Source organism: Pleurodeles waltl, chromosome 2_1 (genome assembly GCF_031143425.1).
Source record: "Pleurodeles waltl isolate 20211129_DDA chromosome 2_1, aPleWal1.hap1.20221129, whole genome shotgun sequence".
NCBI classification, from domain to species: Eukaryota; Metazoa; Chordata; class Amphibia; order Caudata; family Salamandridae; genus Pleurodeles; species Pleurodeles waltl.
In genome coordinates this window covers 746,325,501-746,344,659 of record NC_090438.1, presented here as the reverse complement: position 1 = coordinate 746,344,659, position 19,159 = coordinate 746,325,501, and positions in this window count along the sequence as shown.

Sequence of the window (19,159 nt, the reverse complement as noted above, 5' to 3'; positions counted from 1 at the left end):
ATTTGGAAGCTACATCATTCTCTCCATTTTGGTCATGCAAACCCAGATGGCTGTCGATGAATGCCCAAACATAAGAGACTCCAACATCAGTCAATCCATGATGCATGCAAACAGTCAGGTTAAAAACCTTACCCATTTCACATCTGCAAAACATTTTGCTACATGATTCCACATCAATGGAATAGAAATGCACATTGTGGCTAAAGAATGTAGGCCTACCTGTCATGTCCCTCATTGCTACTGCAGTTGTACATTCTATGTCGCATGAGGGTATGGGTCAGCCAATAAACAATGGTGACACACTCTGGCAGCACATGAAATGTACCCCCAACATAAATGCTTTACTCCACACACAGGTTGCCATCCAAAATTATGTGAGGGAATACAGACATCATCCCATCAGCACAGGTAGACCATGCATACAACAGCAGCCTTAGCAGATAGATCATGTCAATGGACATACACCACTTTCCAAGGGAATGTTTTGGGCTATAGCAGCACACAAAGAAAAATGTCTGCAGGGTCACATGTCTGATGGCCATCTTCACATTATGGAGAGCAGTGAGGCACCTGTCATATGCTGAAGACAACTAGCCTCTGGGTGGCCAATGCCCAAGTACTCATCTAACTAGACACATGGCTGAGGACAGTGATTCAATACTTCCTTACCTTTGGCCTGTAACACTGAGGAGTAGTGGTCTGTTGCATAGAATTTACACCCACTGCACCAACAAACAGTACTTGATTGATCACTGTACATAGCCATAAGTTGTCCTTGGAGAGCAGGTTGTTGTTTGTGGATTGTACACAGTTGTCTCCTAGGTCCCTTGGCCAACAGGCAAGGCACATAAGTACACAACACATGACCGTCCACAGAAACAATCACTCACTGTGTTACACATGGCTCATCCCTAGTTGTCAGGGGGAGATGTAAGAACCTAACATACTCACTTTGCAATGTGACAGGCAGGAATATGTCTTGTACTTACCCCCTTGTGGCTGCTGTGCTGTCCTCAAATGCCCATCAAGGTCTGGTAGGCCACTGCCAGAATGTGGACCATTAGGGGGGTTATGTTCCGAATGGCACCTGGCACCCTTTGGAACGACATCCCAGCTGGACCTCTTTGATCCTCCAGGTCGAGTGTCTCAGGTCCTCCCACCTCTTCTGACAGTGGCTGCTCCATTGGCTGTGGACCCCCGGGGTCCGCACTTTCTAGGCAGTGGCTCTCAATAGCTCCTTTTTCTGATGGATGTTTACCTGCATGGATGAAAAAGACAAATCAAGGGATTACAATCACATGATTTGGTCACAAAAGGTTGACTCACGTACATGTCAGAAACTCCAAGCTAGAAGATTTCTATTTGTGAACACTCCACAGGTGTGAAACACACAAGCACATAAGTACAAGGACATGAGTAGAGAGATATGTATTTGCATCCGCTGACTAACCCAGTAACCTGTCCAGGGCCTACAATGACTAAGCATGTTTACTGACATCAGGTTGACCATGCTCCAGCAACATGTACTGTGATGTGAACCAGAATGAAGCACTACACACCGATGTGGCTTCTGAAGGCTAAACTCCTTAGGCCTAAATGGACAAACACATTCACACTCTGTGAGAGTGATTCTCTGCACACAGTCCCTACAGGCAACTTCCCTAGTATAAACTTCACCATTACAATGACATTAGATGACAATGAAGGTGCTGGCATGGTGGGTACATAAGGTGCCTTCCGTGTGCATGTGTGGACATGTGGCCAAGCAAATGCATACACATTCCACTGCAGGGGGTGGGTTCTGTGGTGTGTACATGGACCACAACACAGTGCTTTGGACATATGTGTCTATCCTACAGAGATGGCACACAGCAGCCAAAGGCATGCGTTGTACAATGTATGCTATGTGACAAAGCAACTGTCTCACATACCAGGGCATCCCAGAACTCTACACACTCTCTGCACTGTGGGACTATCATTTGTGCAATAAGCCTATACACAACAATTGAGACCTGTGTAAAGGTGACAACTGAGCTGTGGGAGTAACTGACCTGTCATGAGGCATAGAAACACACTGACAATGAGGCAAAATGCACATATGGACCACTTCTGGGATGTAACTCAGTACCCATTCCTAATCTAGGCAATGGACTGAGGCATTCTGGGCAAGGTTTGCCACGAGGGCTCCAAATTGACCACATGTCAGGGTTCGCAGACCTACAGGGAATGGGCACAGTGCCACAGTTGCATAGCTATAGTGACTCTCACACAACCCGGATTAAGTCCCATACTGGGGGATACAACTGGCAGGGCCTGGTATCTGCAGGCTTAGCGAACAGAACAGAACCTATATGACATTCCAATTTTTATCACTTCCATGCACGACTGTACATCATGTGCCCTTTAGCAATTTGGTATGTGATTTGTGTGTGTAGTTGAAGGGCAGAGTGAGTCATTACATGCTTACCACACATCATTTTAGCAAGGCCAGATGTGCTTTGGCAAATCTGTGGCAACATACATGCTGCTCACATGATTCTCTGATGACTCCTCCAGAATCACACACATCTCATGCTATCATGCACATGATTTAGGCTAACATTACAAACATTATGAAGACAAAGATGTCATGGCATGAAGCCATGTTGGCTTCATGCTACCACTTGCCAATGAATGGCAGTAAAGTCTCCATAGCCAGTCATGTTCATACTACTCAAGAAGGATCCATGATCCCAGATTAGCTCACACTACACATTGTGACTGAACTTAACATATGGTACTGCCCACCAATACCTGCATCACGTACATCCCATTGATGCCAAGTAAATCACAACATCAGGCACACAATAAGACTAACTGGTACACAGGGGCCCATTGTAGCCTGTGAGGAGGGAAATGATGCTATGAAACAGAATCAATTGTGCCTATGGAATTCTTACCTGCTCCTCTGGTGAGCCATAGAGCTGTTCATACAGGTGTAGGACCTCAATTACTAGCCTTTCCAGTTCCTCTGGAGAGAAGGCAGGGGCCGTATCATATGCTGGACATGGCATGCTTGCTCTCAGAGGTGGCACACAGCAGCTCAGGTCATTTAGTTACACATTCTTATTTCTAAAATTCCAGACATATGGACAGCCTATGTGCTCTACACTGATTTTTTTTTTGTGTGACCAGACACTTGCACTAATGTTTTGGTGTGTAATGATTATAGTCCTGAGCAGGACACTGTGTACCTGTGACATAACCCTCCTTGCACAAGTAGCTTGTGTCCTCATCTTATGGTTTACATAGTCTTACATCTCTTCATAGCAATTAGTGGAAATTAAACAAGCAGACACGTTAGTGATGAGTGCATTTATTACAATGCTGTTGCAGAACATACATTGTGGATATACAAGAACCTAAAAGTAAAGTGAAGGGGTCAGTCATGGTGGTTGAAGTCAAATGATTGGATGCCACACCATTGGGAGTCCAAAGTACTCCTCACATTGGAACTGGTAGGTAGTTCTGGATCAGTCCCTAGAGTGAATGTGTGGCACACAAAGGAGGTTCGTTAGGAAGAGATCACTTGCTGGCAGTGGTTGGTGTCTTGCCATCTACACCACCTGGACTCTTTGTTGGATTTCCCCACTTGCATGGGGGGGCATCAGCTGCTACAGCAGCAGGGGTGTCTGGGTCTGGCTGTTCCCCTGGCAGGGCCTCCCTTCCAGTGGCTGACACCAATGTTCATGTGTTTGGTGTTGTTGTGCCAAAGGAAGGGGTGGAGTGTTGTTGACTAGTTATTCCCAAGATGGTGTTGATGTCCCTTAAAACCCCTCTTTAGGGAGGTAATGTTGGTATTGTGGGCCTTCTATTGCTCCCACATGTCCCTATGAATGTCCTTCTTTAGCTGCTTGATGTCCTGAGTTCAGTCATTGTCTGGCCCATCATGCCTTTGGACTCGTGATAGAACCCCAAGACATGGCTGATGGTGTCCTGCCTGATGACAGCCCCAGTTGCCTTCCCCGCTGGCCCACAACATCCCTCCCATGCACACCACCCCCCTGGGCTAATGACCTTGCATCAGGGTGCCCTCTCCAACTTGGACCCTCATTGTCAGAAGTGCTGTGCCGTAACTCAGGGTCCGGGACAGGGGGACACAAGATGGTAGACATTGTGCTCAGTACACAGGTTGGGGGCAAATGGCTGCCTGTGATGTGGAGGCAACCAGACTGGGAAGTATTGATGTGGGCACAGTGACACTCACTTTAGCCCTCTAACCATGTTACCCAGATGGGCCAGAACGGCCCTCCATGCCCTGCAGTCCAGGAGTGCTGTCCTCACTGAGGCTTCATCCGGGGGGTGGTGGCAGTCTCCACTGTGACCTCTGTGCACACAGTGGCAGGTTAACCTGTTGATGGGAAACATACAATGTTACTGGTTGTATTGTGACATCTACCTCCAACAGTTTAGTGTTACACTAAGCAGAGTCCTAGTACAAACTGACATTGCAGTTAATCCAAATGTGGTAAGTACCCATGGTATTGGTAGTATTGACATAACTTTTGTTGAGCATGCCCAATCTTTTTGACTGAAGCAGCTGCTGAACTGTGCAGCTCATTGGCACTTGGGAGTATGGGCTGGGAATTCAACCTTGCCCCCGCGCTGGCAAATCAGTGGCTATGCAGAATATGGCTTTGGCCATTTTGTGACCTAGATGATTGTGTTTCAGGCAGAGGCAGACGTTTATTGCATATGTGACTAGAGTGATCATGTGGTCAGTGTAGTGTAAAGGTGTCTGCTTCCAATACATTCTGGTAATGCATCTTGAGGCCTTGGGGATAATTGTTCTGCACACTGGGTAAGCTGTCCTTCCGGTTTTAAACAGTTTCATCTTGGGTTAGCATGTCAAGATCGAGCTAGGTGGCCAGATACATCTCTGAGTTGAACTTGATCTGTATCTTTCTCAGTCACAGGTGGGTAAACTTCAATTAAGAGTTAGCAAGCAAGTGTATTTTGACAAGTGGCCATTAGTCTGGTGTCTGAAGTTACAATTACAGGACCTGCTGGGAGTTTCAGTCAGAGAAGTCCCTATACTTCCAAACACTTTACATATGTTATCCTCCTAGGTGAGTGAACTTCAATTGGGATTTAGCAAACAGGGGTATTTTGGCAGGTGACCACTGGGTTTGTGTTTGCAGTTTCAGAAACAGTGCCTCCTGGCCTTCGCAGTAATGTTCCCCCCTCTACTTCTCACACTTGACAAATGCTGACCTCCCAAGTGTGTACACTTCATTTGTGAGTTACTAAACAAGGGTATTTGGAGACAAGAACACTGGACTGGGGGTTTGAGTGATAGTAAAAAAGCCTCCTGGGAGTTGCAGGCTGGTCACTCCCTGTACTTCACACACTGGACAGATGGCATCCCCTAAGTGAGTGAACATCATTTGAAAGTTGAAACACAGCTGTATTTGGCCTGAGGTACACTGGTCTGGTGGTTTGAGTTACAGAAATAGGGCCTATGGAACGTCAGGTCACTCCCTGTACTTCACACACAGGACAGATGGTATCCCCCCCAACTGAGTAAACTTCTTTTGTAATTTGAGACACAGCTGTATTTGGTCTGAAGTACACTTGTCTGGTGGTTTGAGTTATATAGAAACAGAGCCTATTGGGAGCTGCAGTCAGGTAACTCCCTGTACTGTCCACAATGGACAGATGGAATCCCCCAGGTAAGTAAACTTCATTTGTAAGTTGAGGCACAGGTGTATTTGGCTTGAGGTACACTAGTCTGGCGGATTGTGTTACAGAAACTGGGAGCTGTAGTCAGGACACTCCCTGTACATCACACACTGGAAGGATGGTAGCCACCCAGGTGAGTAAACTTCATTTGTAGATTGAGATACAGGTGTATTTGTCATGAGAAACACTAGTCTGAGGTTTGAGTTACAGAAACAAGGCCTTTTGGTAGCTGCAGTCAGCTCAGTTCCACTACTACACACCCTCTACCAATGGTATTATCCTAGGTTAGTAAACTTCACTTGAAAGTTAAAGGACAGGGGTATTTTGGCTATTGGCCACTAGCCTTGTGTTTGGAGTTACAGGAACAATGCTTCCTGGGAGCTGTAGTCATGTCAGTCCCTGTACGACACACACTATACAGAGGTCATCTCCCCAGGTGAGTACACTTCAATTGTGAGTTGCCAAATGGATGCTTTTGGACAGGTGGACACTGGGATTGTGAGTGGAGTGACAATAAATGAGGCAAGATGTGAACTAAGATCATGAATGACATAGCTTTTTAGTGACATATTTATGTGTTGTAACTTACCTGACTCCACTCTCCCAGATATTCCTGTCAAGCCTGCATGACGCAGGATGGCAAGAACCTTCTCTTCCCGGTGACAGAGTATTAATGGGGTGGTGGAAGGGCCATTGACAGTCTTCTAGGCATACAGCTGGTGCCTGGAGACCAGGGAACGAGCCTTATCCCTCAGGTCATTCCATCTCTTCCTAATGCCATCCTTTGTGCACAGAGCGGTGCCTACAGCATTCACTCTGTCAACAATACTGTCCAACATTTCAATTTTATACTAAGACGAGTGTGGTGGACTTGTGCTCCAAACACCTGTGACTCTACTCATGGTTTCCTCCACCATGACTCTCAACTCATCTTTGGAGAAACTGGGATTTTTTTTAACGGAACATTGTGGGGAAAAAAATGGGTGACAGTGGCTTAGAAAACAGTGGAAGCGCAAATGGGTGTGAATGAACAAAAGTGTTTGCTCTGTATTCAATGGGCTGGTGAAAAAGTGTGTACAGGATATTCAATGGGATGGTGAAACTGTGTGCCTAATGTGGGACTCTGTGGGAAAAAAATGTTCTGGCTTGTGTCGATTGTATGGAAAATGCAAAGGATTGGGGTTTGTGAAGGGGTGTGTTTTATAGTGTCACTTGCATGTGTGTCCAGTGTGGCAATGGGTGTCAGCTGTGTTGTTTTCAAAATCCTCCAATGTGCAGTTGTGTATTGGTTTGCTGACTGGGAACCTCCGTGGTTTGGACCACCCTTGGCTGACCGCCATGTGGGTCTGCCACAGTGGTTGTGTGCTTCTAATATGCTCTGTGGTTGGTCACAGGTCTGGCAGCAGAGAAGGTCAAAGTGACTTTTTGAAGGTCGCCACGCCGCTGGTGGTCTGCCTATTTTGGTTGGCAGTTGGCAGTCCTGCCTGTTTAACTTGTAAGAGGGAAGTCTGAAAAACCGCCAACATGGCGGTCTTCTTGGGACCGCCAACATGGTGGCGTGGCGGTCCGACTGCCAAACTTGTAATGAGGCCCTTAGTTGGCAACTGTAATGAGGACGGATTAAAACCAAGTCTACCTCAGCCAGAAATCATTGTAAACAACATTTAATTGTCTATCATAGCCAATTCAGAAAGCAAATAAAACTAATTATATTTCTTGCATTACAAAAGCCTTACTTTCTTTGAGGGCAATATGCTGATGATTTAGGAAAATTTCCTTAAAAAAACAGAACAGTCTATATTGTTTTTACCTGAGCTTCCGCCCATCAACTTCACTTTTATGGCTGTTAGTGAAATTTAAATGACCTGGGTGTAATTCATGTAATTTCTGGAATTTCATGTCATGCTTGATACATACAATGCTCCAAATTACGGCATTACACCACTTTGCGTAATTTCACCTCATGTGCATTAAAAACTTACAGCAAAGGTTCCATTCACTAATTGATGTGAGAATGCATTTCAAACTAGAATATAGTGTGAAATGAGAGGTTCACATTTCACAAAATTAAGTGTAATTTTGCAGAAATGTCGTACAATTACTCAAAAGCAAACTACTTGGATTTCACAAACCCAATTATGAGTGTTGAACAAGTGAGCAAAGAGCTTTGGCCTATTTCCAGCAAAGAATAGATACCTACATTTGAGCAAGAAATTAAAGATATAATATAAACATCTCTTCAACAAGGAAACATCTCTGATGCTCTAAATCGAGTGCTGTCACTTCTCTTCTAAAAAGCACACAGTAGATCCCCTGCAGAAGGCTAATTACAGACCCATCTTGAAACTCTTCACAAGCAAAACCATGGACTGGGAAGTTACATGCCAGTTTGAAGATATTGTTGTGTCAAATACTATGCTGTATTGCAGGAAATCAGGTTTCACACGAGGGAAGATGGCAGAAACCAATGTAAATGACACCTTGGAAGATGTCTCCTGACAAAGGTGCACTAGAAACTCAATTCTTACTCGACCTGTGTTCCACATTTCAGTCGACAATACAGTCTTGCTGGAGTGCCTGGAAAATTGGTCGAGTCACTCTGAAAGTACTTCAGTGGCGCCATTGGCACCTCTCTAATCCCTGAAGACTGAAGTTCTTGAACTGACTGCATTCTGCCCCAAAACACAAACATTCAAAAGCTCTTCAGATTACCAAGCACTCCGACTAATAATAAATCTCAAAAGTCATTTCTCATTACTGCTGCACTCAAAGAGCTTTAATGGTTGCCAGTTGCACAAAGAATTCAACATTCGGACTTCCATGCTCTGCCACCAAAATATGCAAGGAACTTGACCCATACTGCCTATAGAATCTGACCCAGCGCTTCATAAACAATGAAAACTTACGGGCATATTTACTAGAAGTGGTGAAGCACGGCCGCTGTGCCAAAATTGCCAGTGCTGAGCTGTGCCACTACTAAAACACAAGGATGCGCCGTATTTAAAAGAATACAGTGCATCTCTGTGTTTCCCCCTGCGCTGGTGCTAAATTAGCTGCTGAGTGCCAATGCAGTCACCGTTGCGCCATGGTGCAAGGATGGCTGCGTTGTGGGGGAGATTGTTTTTATGCAGGAAGGGGCACCTTCCTGCATATAAACAATCTTCAATGGTGATTTACTCTTTCTATGTGTGCTGCAGAATGCAGCATACATAGAAAGAGCAAAAAACGAGGAGAAATTAAAGCATTTCGCCTTGTTGTGCCATGCTAACTCCACCCCTGGAGTGGCATTAGATTTTGGCGCTGCAATGGGTGTTGCTGTGGAACGCCTACAGCAACACTCATTGCACTCCCCCTTCCAGGCAAAGTGCCTCGTGTGAAAGGGCCGTATTTACAAGGTAGCGTTAAGCCACAAAAAGGGGCTTAATACCGCCTTGTAAATACAGCGCAGTGCACAGCACCACCGGAGCGTCACAAAAGTGACACTCATGTGGTGCTAGGGGCTTGTAAATATGTCCCTTGATATTCAGCAAAGTAAGCCTGATTGATCAAACAAGATTCCAGAATAACATTCAAGGAAGGTAAATAATTTAGGTCATAGGTCCTGTACTTAGGAACTAGCTATGTCACGATCTGAGGCAGAAACCAGAAATGACTGTCTTCAAAAGAAATCTCAAAGCAAGCCATGTCACTTTGGCCTTGTCTGACAGCAGGATCAAACCCTACTCTGATGATAGAGGGACGATTCCCCATATTTTCAGCCCAACCTTCTCTGAAGACGAGTATTCCCTGGTCCTTTTGCTGCCACTATGCTGCCACTATGATGCCTCTAAGTGACCAGTGATCTAACTGTGATTTCGCTGTGACTTATGGTAACATGACAATGCTTTCCAAAACAATTAAATACATTAATAACAAATATAAATATAGAATGGCTCCATGATACTACGGATCATTCAGTGAGGCACCAAAGACACATGATAGTGTCATCATGACGGAAAGAGGTGGTCAAGGCACTGCATCAGATTAGTTGCAGAGTTCATAAAACACCGTAGAATTTACATTACACGTGCTGTGCGATGTGGTGGTGTAGGAAGTCCCCCACTCAAGTAGCTTAAGCGGGGGCTGCTATTGGCCCTATTAGATGAGGAACATGATCCCACTTAAACGCTAATTAGTTGTTTCTGGCTCTCTTCTATCTATATTTTTGCAGGCCCTCATAATGACATTGGCTGTAAATGCCGCTTATCGCCAAGCTGACGGCCGCCAACATACCAGCACGGTTGCGGATATCCATTTTCCATATTATGACACACACACCAATCCGACAGAATACTGCCACACACACAAATCCGCCAGCCCAAAGGTCAGTGCTAAAGTGGTGGTACCAACACCCATACCGTTACGCCAACAAAACCATGCCCACCACATTATGACCCACAAATCAACACGGCGGACATTCAATGGCGGTAAACCATTGGTCTTGCATACCGCTGTGCCCAGAATGAAACCCACAAACAAAAAAAACACTACACTGACCAATACTAAAAACACACACCTGACATTCATACACACACCACACCCACACTACTATAAACCACACACCCACGTTATCCACAACCCTTTGCCAAAACCAAAAGACTGCTAGAGTTAGCCACTGACATCACAGAGACAACTACACACACACCACTTACAACCATACATCCCTCACGCACCCCACAACACACATCCCACCACATTACTCAACACACTCTCACCGACACACAACATACAACACCATGGTACAGCAGAATTCTATTGCCAGGAAGATGGAGCTATGGCAGAGAATCGTGGACAGGGTAAATGCTGTGGGACAGCACACAAGAACAAGGGATGACATCAGGAAGAGGTGGAACGACCTACAGGGGAAGGTATGTTCCAGAGCAGCAAGGCACCAGCTTGCCATACAGAGGACTGGAGGTGGACCCCCACCTCCTCCTCCACAACTCACAGTATGGGAGGAGCAAGTACTGGCATTACTGCATCCTGAGGGACTCGCTGGAGTAACCAGAGGACTGGACACTGGTAAGTCAACATTTACTACCTATCACCCCCCATACCTCCATGCCATCTCACACCCTCACCCTCACTCCCATCACTCCACTCCATCCCACGCACTGCACCTTCACATATGACTAACCCCAATCCCAACCCCTGCATGCTACACCAATACATGGACAGCCCTCCCAGCCCTGCATGGACACCCATCACCAAAGCATGCATAGCATAGGGAAACCAACAATCCAACAATACATCACCATACACAAAAAAAAGGTGGCAGGGCAACAACAACCATAGAGGGAAAGCCAGGGATGTACAATATGTCATAAACAGGAAGCATAATACAGCACTTATATCCCCACAGGTACCCCAGCCAATGTCAGTGGAGAGGAGGTGCCACGACTATCCGATCCCCCAACAGAAGATGCCCCCAGTGATGACAGTAAATCTGGACCTCTGGATCTGGATGACCTACCTTACCCATTAGGGACCACTGGACAGCCAGTCACCCAAACCCACTCACAGACCACCACAGAGCCTCCCCCATCTGGATCCAACACCACAGCACCCACCCAGCATCCCCACACCTCTGTCCCCAGGACACATCAATCACCCCCAAGACAATTGGGGACATGGGGTCAGTGGCAGTGGGCACACAGTTCAGGGGACAGAGGCACAGGCCAACTGGGTCACTGAGAGGACTTGATTGCACCAGGGGGAAGACAGGAGCAGGGAAATAAGTCTCCAGGAAGCACTCTCTGAGATCCTGGGAACCTACCAACATTCCCAGGACACAATGGGCCAGATCCTAGACAAAATGCAGTGGACAGGCAGCTGCGGGAGGGACAGCATCAGGGGATCAGGGAGGACTTGCAGGCCATCAACACCATCCTGATCTCTATAGCAGAAGTTCTGGCAGACATGGCCAACATCATGAGGGAGGCATCAGCACACCAGCAGGCCCCTACCACTAGCCAGTCCATTGACCACCCCTCCACTTCCACTGCCACTCGTGGGCAGGAGGCCCCACCACAGGACCCACAGGCCACTAGCATCCCTCCCCCTGCAGAAGGTGAACCACCCCACAAAAGTTCCCTGTGACCTAGACAGAAGCCAGAGGCACCTGCCCAGACCACCACCAGGAAATGAGACTCTCCTGATTGTCCCCTGTTAGACTTGGCATCCTTGGCGTGGTCTCCCCTAACTTTTTACCTCTGTTTCCCAGGTTGTTGATGTGTGCTGCTCTCTGTTTTTGCTGTTTTTGTTACTCTGGGCACATTACTACTGCTATCCAGTGCTAAAGTGCAAGTGCTCCTATATAAAATGTGTATGTAATTGGCTTGCCATGATTGGCATATTTCTGGGTCTGGGTCTGTAAATCAAATGCTACTAGTGGGCCTGCAGCACTGGTTGTGCCACCCACATTAGTACACCTGTAAACATGACTCAGACCTGCCACTGCAGTGTCTGTGTGTGCAGTTTTAAACTGCCAATTCGATTTGGAAAGTGTACCCACTCACCAGGCCTAACCATTCCTTTTTCTTACATGTAAGACACCCCTAAGGTAGGCCCTAGGTAGGCCCATGTGCAGGGTGCAGTGTATGATTAAGGTAGGACATATATAAATGCATTTTATATGTCCTGACAGTGAAATACTGCTAAATTCGTTTTTCGCTGTTGCAAGGCCTATCTCTCTCATAGGTTAACATGGGGGCTACCTTTCAAGTATGATTAAAGTGTAGATTTCCTTTGGGTGCAGATAGACATGTGGAGTTTGGGGTCTCTGAGCTCACAATTTAAAAGTACATATTTAAGTAAAGTTGGTTTTGAGATTGTGTGTTTGAAAATGCTACTTTTAGAAAATGGGCAATTTCTTGCTTAAACCATTCTGTGACTCTGCCTGATTGTGGATTCCCTGCCTCGGTTAGTTTGACAGTTGTGGTGTTTGCACCTCTCTCCAGACAGTGACACAAAGAGAGCTGGGTGTAGCCTACATATCCTGATAAGCCATCTGTGCTAGGAGGAAGGGGAGGAGTGGTCACTTACACCTGAAAGGGCTGTGCCTGCCCTCACACAATGCAGTCTCCAACTCCCTGGTGTTTGTCTGGGGCCTGGCCTGGGCAAGGCAGAATTTCACAAACAATAGAGACTTTCCTTTGAAGTAGGCCTACTTCAAACGCAGAACTGGGTATAAGAAGGGCACCCAAACCCCTGAAAATTAGATCGCTTCTGGACATCAAGAGGAACCTCTTCCTGGAGAAGAGCTGAAGAGCTGAGAAGTGCTGCCCTGCCTGTGACTTTGCTTTGTGGAGCTATCCTGAGTTGCTGCTTCTGCCTGTGCAAGGGGACAAAGACTGGACTTTGTTGTGCATTCCTGCTAATGAAGAAATTCCTGAGCTTGCCTCCTTTTGTTGAAGTTTCAGGGCCATCAAAGACTTCTCCTGCCAGCCCTTGGACTCTCTGCTGAGACCCCTACCCTGCCAAGTGGTGCCGTATTCAGTTCCTGGGGCCTTGAAAGGAGAAGCTGGCAGACCAAGATTGAAAATCCACGCACAGACCGCCGTGCAGGGAAACGTCCGACGCAATCTCCGAGATGCGACTGAAGAAACGTTGCACCGCCGGCTGTACGGCTAGAAGATCAATGCATGTGGCTGAAGAAACGACACGCCACAACGCTAACGGAGGCAGGCAACATTGCAACCCACACAGCACGGTTTTGCTAACACTGTGCAGCAGGATTTTTGAGTTCCTGGGGCTTTGGAAGGTGAAGCTGGCTGAACAAGGCCCTCATTATGACATTGGCGGTAAATCCCGCTTACCGCCATCCCGACTGCCACGAACATAATGCCGCGGTGGCAGACAACCGCCAACCATATTATGACACACACAAACCAATCCATCACTATACAGCCACACACACAAGTCCGCCAGCCCAAAGGTCAGTGATAAAGTGGTGGTATCAAAAGACACACCATTACGCCAACAGAACTACACCCACAATATTATGATCCATGAATCACCACAACGGACATTCAATGACAATAAACCATTGGCGGTACAAACAACTGCGCTCAAAATACACATGCTCAAAGAAAACAACACCACATTGGACAATTCAACCTACACACACCTGACACATATACACACACCACACCCACACACCCACAGCAATATAAAACACACACCCACATTACCCACAACCCTTTATGACTACAAACAAGTACCACTAGAGAGAGACAGCAAGAGCACTTACACAACCAGAGGCACATACCTCTATCACCTGTACCCTACACACGCACCTCACATCACACACCCCAACATATCACCCTACACACCCTCACCCACATCACTCACTACAACCATGGCGCCACACGACACCCCAGATTCTCTGAGGAGGAGCATAGGGTGATGATGGAGGAAATCATCTGGGTAGAGCCTCAGCTATTTGGATCACAGGTGCAGCAGACATCCATTGCAAGGAAGATGGAGCTATGGTGGAGAATCGTGGACAGGCTCAACACTGTGGGACAGCACCCCAGAACAAGGGATGACATCAGGAAGAGGTGGAATGACCTACGGGGGAAGGTACGTTCCATAGCAGCAAGACATCAGCTCCCTGTACAGAGGACTGGCGGTGGACTCGCACCTCTTCTCCCACAACTAACAACATGGGAGGAGCAAGTCTTGGCAATCATGCATCCTGAGGACCTGGCAGGAGTAGGAGGAGGACTGGACTCTGGTAAGTCAACTCTCTATTACTATCACTCTCCTTACCTTCATGCCATCACATACCCCCACCCTTACCCTCACTCCCATCACTCTCCCACTACCCACACACCCCACCATCACATCTCACTCATCCCAATGCCAAGCCCTGCATGCAACACCAATGCATGGACACCCCTCACAGACCTGCATGGACACCTATCACCACTGCATGCACACTAGAGACAATCACCTAGCCCACCAAATAACAACTCACACAAGGCAAAGCTGCCAGGGCAATAACAACCATAGAGGGCAACACACCCATGCACAATATGTCACACGCAGACACAATAACACTGCATTTACATCCCCACAGGTAACCCAACCAATGTCACTGGCGAAGAGGTGCCAGCAACATCCAGTCCCCCCCCCCCCAGAAGAGGCCCACAGTGATGACAGCAGCTCTGGTCACCTGGATCTGGATGACCAACCTTGCCCATCAGGGATCTCCGGACAGTCAGTTATCCAGGCACAGTCTCACACCACCACAGAGCCTCCCCTCTCAGGAAACACCACCACTGCACCCACCCAGTGGGCCCATAACTCTGCCCCCAGGACACATCAATCAGCAGTGTGTCCACAACTACAGGGACCCCAGGCCACCCATCAAACACAGGACAATCAGTGCTTGGGGTCAGTGGCAATGGGCACTTGGTTCAGGGGACGGAGGCATAGGACAACAGGGAAGCTGGGCAGACTGCAGTGCGCCAGGGGTAGGACAGGTCCAGGGAACCGACTCTTCAGGAGGCCCTCACCACGATCCTGGGAGCATATCAACATTCCCAGGATCCGGTGGGCCAGATACTGGACAAGTTGCAGGAGAACATGCAGCTGCAGGAGGGACAGTACATGGGGATCAGGGAGGACTTGAAGGACATCAGCAACACCCTAGTTTCCATTGCAGGGGTGCTGGCAGACATGGCCAACACTATGAGGGAGACAGTGGCACACCACTGGGCCCCTGACAGTAGCCAAACCGCCAAACAGCCCTCCATCACTGCTGCTAGTGGACAGAAGGCCCCGGCCATAGGAACAACAGGCCACCAGCACCCCTCCTCCTGCAGAAGGAGGACCACCCCGCAAACGTTCCCTGCGATCCAGGCAGAAGTCAGAGACTATTGCCAAGACCCCTTCCTTGAAATAAGACTCTCCTGAATGTCACCCTTGTGTCCCACTCTGTCACACTGTCCACCTTGAACTGCCATTGCTCCCCTTCCTATGTCCCCTTGGACAATGCACCTGTGATACAAAATAGACTGGACTCTAACCTGGACTTTCCTCCATCATCACCCCAGTCCATTGCACTTGTCCCTCTACTTCTTAGCACCTAAATAAACACCATTATAAAAAAAACAAGTATGGAGTATGTCATATGATTCAAGTATGTATTTGTTTAACAAGGTTTAAACATTGCAATTGAACTGTACAGTAATGTTTACATTGGAAAGACCTGTAGTTAGCTGCACTGAACACACCAGGAGCAATAGTGAGGAACCAACATCTGCAAAAAGAGAATCCAAACGGTACAGTGAGTGGGCATTGAAGTAGGAATATACAGCCTGCCAGTGACAATGTCACACATCAAACCGTCAATTTGATGTGTATCAACACTGTCTTACCTTTGCCTCATTGGAAGTATTGACGTATAATTGCACTTCTGTTGTCCTCATCCTCATCCTCTGCCTCCTCATCTTCACTGTCCACAGGATCTCCTGCTGCCAAATGGCCATCTCCAGCCTCCTCCTCCTGCAGAAAAGGCACCTGGCGATGCAAGGTAAGGCAGTGCAACATACAGCATGACACGATGATATGGCAGACCTTCTTGGGTGAGTAGCACAGGGATCCACCTGTCAGATGGAGGCAACGAAATCTGACCTTCAGGAGGCCAAAGGTCCTCTCTATAATCCTTCTTGTTTGCCCATGTGCCTCACTATAACATTCCTCAGCCCTTGTCCTGGCATTTCTCACAGGGGTCAGTAGCCATGAGACGTTGGGGTAACCAGAGTCACCTGCAAATATCGAGGGACAAGTGTTAGCCACACACTAACCCTTAGGGCCCACACCATACCCATACACCAACATATACTGGGTGGGAACCAGGGCTCACCTATTAGCCACACCCTGTGCCTCTGGAGTTGGGCCATCACATTTGGGTTGCTCAGGATAAAAGCATCATGCACAGACCCAGGATGGTTCGCACTGACGTGGGAGATGTACTGGTCCGCCAGGCACACCATCTGTTCATTCATGGAGTGAAAGCTCTTTCGATTTCTGAACACCTGTTCATTTTGCTGGGGGGGGATAAATGCAATATGTGTTCCATCAATAGCACCAATAATGTTGGGGACATGTCCCATTGCACAGAAATCAGCTTTCACTGTGGCCAAATTCTCCACCTGGGGGAAAACGATGTAGCTGCACATGTGTTTAATTAGGGCAGACAACACTCTGGTCAACACTATTGAGAACATTGGCTGAGACATTCCTGCTGCCAAGCCACTGTCATCTGGAAGGAGCCAGTTGCCAGGAAATGGAGCACTGATAGTACTTGCACAAGAGGGGGGATCCCAGTGAGGTGACGGATAGCAGAGATTAGGTCAGGCTCCAATTTGGCACACAGCACCGTGAATGTGGCCCTGTCAAGTCTATAGGTGAGGATAATGTGCCTGTCCTCCATTGTTGCCAAGTCCACCAGGGGTATGTACATAGGGGCATGTCTCCATCTCCTATTCATCCACAGCGGTTGCAATCTAGGGGGCAGAAGAGTGAACAGGTGGTCATTACCTCTACATTCCAACCACTACAGTTCAATGCATGTTGTGATTGTAACAGTAATTTGTTGTAGATGACCAAATGGTGCATTTGTGTACTGGGACGCAGTTAGGATCCAAGGCCTTCACCCCCCTGAAATTGCACCTGCCTGTCTTGTATGGAGGGACAGGTGGAAATGAGGTAATTCCGCTAAAGTTGTGTTCCGTTGCGGGAGGCGGTCGAGAACTGCTGTGCAACTCCTTATTGGTTATCATTATGCCCTATGGGGTACAGTGGGCAATGGTGATGTACGCCGGCGGTGACGGTACGCACTGCTGCGGACGTGACCGCCATTTTCTAGCTGTGCACTCTCTTGCTACCTGTCCTTCAACAGGAGAGGACATACACTGCAAGTGCTGCTGTGACCAGTGTCTGGAACCAACCATGGCTCATGTGACTGGGGAAAGGGCCCCTGCCTTCACCTCGGCAGAGTTGAAGAGACTAGTCGATAGGGGCCTGCCCCAGTACTAAATAATATAAATGTGGCAACCAAAAACCTTTTGGTGGCCGCATACTCCTATAATGAGTAAAAGCAATACAGGTGCTCATACACACATGAACATATTTGTTGCCGAATCTGTATACTGGAATAAGGTAAACCTAAGCCAGTACAAATACCTATACATAGAAAAACATGTGGAGCACTCAAAAACTATACGTAATTAACTGTTACATCCACTGGAGTCACCACAATGTATACTTCATGTAATCATGGCAAAACAATCCTGAAACAAACCTATACAACGGCTTGTATGTGGCAAAACAAATATACACAATCTTTTAATAGATATATATATGCACATTAAAAGATACAATCCATTAAGACCAAATATCTAGGTTCAATATAGAAAACAAATAATTTCAACACCCTATACAATATTTACAACATAAACCTCACAATACACATTATGTACACATAATTCAAAACAACAAACACAAACAATAGTATCCATAGTAAGTCCATCCAGAAATAGTCCTGCTTGCGATAATAGAGTTCAGTCCAGTTGTAGGATTCAGTCAGGAATAATCCTGCTTGTAGTAGTAAAGTTCAATCTGATTTGAAAATACAGCCCGAAAATTCAGCCGACATGTGTTTCGTCCTATTACGGACTTTATCAAGGCTCTTAAGAAAATATTCCTCCATATCCTAGTACCGAAACCCTGTATGCGTAAATTTGTTTGTATGATGATTAATTGTAAACTGTGAATCAGAACACATAAACATGCAGAACCCCACTCATCTTGCAAAGTTCCTCCAAAAAGTCACACATGGAGTAACTCATAAATAACTTCCAAGAGTCCCACGCAGACTGACATCACGCCTGGATAGAAAAGCAGCAACCCAGTACTGACTGCCTCCAGACCAAAAGGTGAGTACACTGTGAGCACGATGCATGGTGTGTGAATGCATGTAGTGGTATGTGTGAAGGCCTCGTGTAGTGGGGCGGTTGGTGGATGGGCCCTGCACAGCGTGCAGCATGGATGGTGGGCCACGTCTGTGCTAATGGGGATGGGAAGGGGCATGGTGGGCCATGAGTGTAACAGGCAGGACGGTCAGACTAATACCTTTCCCTGTGTCTATTTCCCTGCAGGTCATTACCCATCAAAAGAAGGGTATATGGCGTGCCATCGCCAAGGACGTGCGGACCCTGGGTACCTACGGCAGGTGGAGCACCCACTGTCGGAAACGGCGGGAGGACCTGAGATGCTGGGCATGGAAGACGGCGGAGGCCCAGTTGGGGATGGCCTCCCAATGAGGAAGGGCTGTCCGTTGAATCCTGACCTCCGTGATGGCCCGCATACTGGCGGTGGCCTATCCGGA